Here is a 5,530-nt window from a genome sequence, read left to right on the forward strand (position 1 = left end):
CCCCCCCCGCCATCGGGAAGCTCCGTGCCGGGGCCAGGCGAGGCCAGGGGATTCCGGGGGGGGCCCCTCTCCAGCCCCCGGCAAAGCAGGATTTGGCTCTAATGCCATTAACCCGGCTGGGCGAAAGCATTACAGCACCCCGGCACCCCCGGCGTGTCCCACGGAGGGGGGGACACACACACCGGGGGCTGCCCACCCTGCACCCCCAGCCCCAGCCCGGGCACGGGAAGGGGGTGCTGGCCCTGAAGATGCTGCGGTGCGGTGCACGAAGCGCTTCGCACGCTCGTGGCGCGGAGGTGGGAGTAGGTGCCGGTCCTCTTTGCTCCTGCGGGTGTTTGGCAGGGGACCGTGGCCAGCCAGCAGCCCCAGCCCGGCCAAACTGGCCTGGCATCATTTCGTCTGGCTGGCCAGTTGTGGGGCTCAGCATGAACCGCAGCCCCGAGGGGCTCGGTGGGCTCGGGGAACCACGGGCAGATGCGAGACCCTGGGTGAGAGGTGGAAGTGGTCCCCCAAACCGGCCGGTTGACAGGGCATCCTTCACCCCTCCAGCCTGGCCTGGCTGTAGCCATCCTCCCGCTGTCCCAGCTCATGCCCCAAATCCCACGCCTCCGTTGCCACAGGGTGGTGCATCTCCATGCTGCTCGGATAGGAGAGGCCAGCTCCAGCGAGCACGTATCATCTCTCATTTGGCCGGCTCAGGTACCCGGGGCAGTAATGACACAGAGCAGGATGCTCAAGGACCGCAGATCCTTGTCCAAAGGGCCACTGCTTGTTGGAGTCCTTTCTGCTCTCTCTTCACCCATATTAGCACCTATGTCAGGGCTGGCTGGGGGACACCTCGAGGTCCACGTGGCAATGCGTAGCCACAGAGCCCCACAGCTGGCCAAGGCTGTGCAAAGACCAGGAATTAGGGATGGAAACAAGGTCACTTTTCTGCCCCAGACTATTTGCTCAGGGTCTGTTGAAAAATTCCGCTTGTTTGGTCCATATTGCTGTTCCTGGGATAATTTTATATCCTTGAGCTGTAGGGACTGAACTCCCCTTTCCCAAGGTATGAATAACACCCGGCGGAATTGTAAAGAGCTTAGCCTGTTGTGATAGCCTCTTTGTTAGTGTTGGTAAAGCCAGGCATGAGAAGAGAGAATCTCTCTCTTTTGTGTTTGTTTAAAAAGGCCAGTTTTCTGTAAAGATGGGAAAATACAATGACTGCAAACAACATCTCAATATTTGCCCATTTCCTAGGAGTCTGATGAAGGCAGCCTAAAATCCAACTTTCTGTGACAGTGCAGCTGACCCGAGTTTATCTATGAGTTTATTTACATGTACCTGTCAAATTTTATAAGGGCAGAAGATACAATTTCTATCCCACCTAAAGATCAGATCCCACACTGAGTCTGGGAACTTAGGTCCAAGGAATTTTTCTGTTTGGGTTTCTCATTGCTGTTTTCTTGTAGCCCAGCAGTGTCTTTGCACAGATGTGTGATACGGTCACTGAAAGTACAGTTAGAGATGGGATGTCTCTCTGAATAAACCAGCCAGGATGCTGTTCCCTGGGTCTGTCAGTATTTTGGAAGAATAAATCCATAGGTATCAGTCCTGCTATAGCAAGTCAAGGGCTACCTGAAGAATGCCCTGGCATGGAAAAAGCAAATGTGGCATGGCTATGCAAAGAGCAGCCAGTGGAGGTAACAGCCTTAGCGTTAAAATGAGCTCATGGATCAGCTTTTTCTTATGTCCCATCAGGGCTGTTTGCTTATTTTTCTATAAATTGCAGGGCTATCTGCCAGCAACTCTGTTTGCAGGTAAGCAGGTGAGAGCAATTACTGGAGGTGTCTTGAATTCAGCAGCGTCCTGTGAAATCAGGGTTTGTGATTATTAGTGATATGGATCAGGGCTGCGAAGGCTAAGTTTTCACACATTAAACCAGGAACATTCACATGTGCATATTTTGTGGTATATATTTATAGATAGGGGAAAGTTAAAAATGGGATAAAGTGTTTTGAGATTATAGAAAGGAACAACAAAAAATGCCTCAAACTAAAAAATAGGAAAAAGAAGGAAAGGGAAATAGGGAATGTTTTTAACATCATAACATTTTTTAGCTCAAAATTTTGTTTCACCTGCAAATGCTATAACTTAAGAGAAAAAGACATTGAAAACTTGGAGAGCCAAATTCCTCCTCAGCAGACTGTTGTGTAAAATGATTATAGCTGGTTATTGAACCTAACCAAAATTCTGGCTGGGGTGGATGGATGGATGGATGATGGAGATTGGTTTGCTCAATAGGTAGTTGAAACATCTTCTCTGAAAATGTCCTGTGGGCAAATTTATTCACCATGAGCCTGTTGGTTGATAGGGTTGGGGCAGGATGAAATTCAGTGTATTTCTCCTCACTCTTCTGGAGGCCTGATCCAATGTGATTGCAAGGTCATTGAAAAATTCCCAGTGATTTTCAGCTCTGTTGGGCTACAACTCTCTATCTCCAGAAGATGCCACGACCCCAAACATAATCAAAGCTTCAGACCATCCTCCCTCTCACCCATCCTGGCCCACGAGGGACTTGCAGAGAAGCAAGGGACACAGGAAAAACTCTCTGTATCAACTTCTGTGCTTCTCCCCAGCCAAAATCCTGGTGGCAGTCTTACAAAGCCTTATCTCATGCCAGCATAGGCAGAGGAGGAATTAGGGACCCTGTTAAAAAGGCTTTTGGACATGAGCAAATGTGAGCAGCCAGCTGCAAATAACAGGCAGGCTGTGTGCGGGCAGTTGTGCCCCCACTGTGGGCTGTAACTCCATAAAACACCCTCGTGTGCCTACTGAGAAGGGTTGCCCACTCAACATCCCCCAAGTCACAAGGACTGGGGGCTGTGGGGTTTGTTACAAGCAGCTCCCGTGGCTTGTGTTTCCCTCCCAGCGCTGGTGCAACAAGGGCAAAGGCTCTGAATGTACGGGAAGGGAAAGCTGGAGGGAGTTGGTCTAGTGAGGATATTAGCCTTTATTTGCTGGAAGTACTTACATTAAGTTTCTCCTCTGTCCAGTTCACTATTTTGCCCAACTCTGTCAGAAAGGGATCTCTTTGAGACCTCATAGTGTTCCATCAAACTTAGCTGAAATTGTGCAAAGAATTCAAAATACATGGGGGACAGCAAACGCAGAGGCACACTGTCTCACACACAGCACTCACGCATGCGTGCCTGCACTGTGATCATATTAATCTTGTTTCCTTAGGAAACGAGCCTAAAAATAACCTGCATTTGATAATGCATTTGGAAAGCTACAAAAGTAAGGCTGCCCCTGGGGAATTAGTCGGAGGCTCCCCACAGAAAATGCTCTGCCCAGTGCCCTTGGCGAGGTGGCATTGCTGCCCAGAGTGGGAGCTACGAGGCTGGAGGGATGGGGACCTTGTTTTGGGACCATCAGAGTTATCCTGGGGGCTGTGCACCACTGTGAGAGAGTCGGGGTGGGAGCCTGGGACAGGCATGGTGAGAGGAGGAAGATGCTGGTGCTGAGGTCTTGGGAAGCTGTGGAGAAAACATCGTTTGCCTCAGCTGCTCAATGCAGGGCTCCAGGCTTGTAGCAAATATGTCAAGGTGTGTATTTACCCTGTGCCTGTGCCACTACCTCCAGGAAGAACAAGTTCAGTCGCTTTCCTCCAGCCTCCCTTTTGACTGGAGCAATGAATGTTAGATGGCACTTCCCTCTCCTGTTGGTGATCAGATGGATTAGGTTCATTCTGCCTCCAAATTCCTGTCCACTGTCATCTGAGCAACAGTTCAGCCCTCTGCAATCCTCACGCCAAACCCTGCGCTTGTCTTGTGCGACGTAACGCTGCTGCCTTCAGCAGACCTTCCCGTCTAAGTGAAAATGCACTGTGCTGCTTTAGTGCTTTGTCCTCCACACTACCGAGACTCAAATTGGTGCAAAAATTTTCATGAGCTGAAATGGAGAGTATCCAGGCCACCGCTGACATGTCTTGAGGCAACTTGAAGTGTGATCTCCAGAGAAGGGGAAGATGTTTGGCACCGTAGAAGCGATGAGGGGGTCTGGAAACTCAGAAGAAGTTGCCAAGAGGTTTTATAAACCAGCCTTTACGAGTTCTTCCAAAAAAGAATGAAATGAGAATTTGGGTCCCTCTCTGACTTCTGAAGACTTTTATCAACCGCAACAGCAGAATATGATTCATCCACGTCCCAAGAGAAGGAAAGAATGGGCTTAATGTGTGTTTGTTTGTGTCCACTCTGTTATTACACAGAATGTGGTCTGGTGATTGCAAGGAAGGCGCTGGCATAGCTTCCTGGCTGCTATTTCCAGCTCTTCATGTTTTCTGAGCTTGGACACAATTCATTTCACCTCATGGTGCCTCGACCTCCTCATCCACAGACTGGGGGGTCCTGCCCGCTCTCCATTCACCATAAGCTTTGCTAAAAGCCCCATTGTCCTGCTCCAAAACTCTCTGAAAGGTCTTTAAATATGTATTTTTAAGGGCTGAAAGGACTATAAACTGAAAATAAGACACAAATTTTTCCATTGCCTGATTTTTTTCTCAACTAAAAAAGAAAATAAATAAATAAATCAGTTATGCGCCCTGCTCTGATGATGATCTTGTGATACATCACGTTGCAAGGATGTTGTCACAGAGAACTGATGCTGCTACATCTGCTTGATCAGTTTCTTATCTAGAGATAACAAGGAGAAATGTGTGTTGAGGGAGGAATATTTATTAGAGGAAAAATCCCGTATTTCATGTACGTCAGAAGGGTCCAGCACACAGAGGTTCAAATTCCACTGTGCCACTGTTATGATTAACGAATGAGGGCTAAATGCAGGAATCTTTCATCCTTAAACAAAGTGGAGCTAGTCCTAAAAAGGCAGCAGAAGCCCTGAGTGCAAGACTCTCATGGGGCACTGCATTATTTTTAATACGTTCAGGATCTTATGGCTGTATCACCATCAGTCAGTGGGAAAACTACTCTTTACAGCATCTCTGTTCCTCCCCTGTACTTCCAGCTCTGTCTCCCTCTCTTCGCCGTCTGCATTTCTTCTCTCTTCTTCCTCTGTGCTGCGTTTCTTTCAGCTTTCCTCTTGCCATTCCCTCTCTATGTGCCAATTAAAATCCCACCCTGGGATTTTGAGTGTCAGTGGGAATAGCGGAGGGTCAAAGGGGCTTTCACCCCTGAGTTGCTGATCCCATACAGGCTCCCAGATGCCTATAAATCAACAGCAAATCCCCACCGGCATCACTGAGACATACCTTTGGCTCTCTTCCTTCACCTCCCTTCTCCAGGAGCCATCCAGGTCTGCCGGTAGGCACAGACCACATGTACACGTGAAGTTAAATAGAAGTGACGACCCTTTCATGGCTTTGCCGGCTGCCCCTCTGCTCTCCCTGCTGAGGAACTGCTGCGTCTGAATGAGTAGCCTGGAAACTTCAGCCATTGCCAGCTTCTATAAAAAGTGGTTAATCTGCTTCTGCTTGGTGAGGAGCTCAGGTGGCTTTGCAGCTCTGGGAGCGGAGGGGTAAGCGGCCACA

This window comes from Haliaeetus leucocephalus, unplaced genomic scaffold, assembly GCF_000737465.1.
Source record: "Haliaeetus leucocephalus isolate CR32 unplaced genomic scaffold, Haliaeetus_leucocephalus-4.0 Scaffold262, whole genome shotgun sequence".
NCBI classification, from domain to species: Eukaryota; Metazoa; Chordata; class Aves; order Accipitriformes; family Accipitridae; genus Haliaeetus; species Haliaeetus leucocephalus.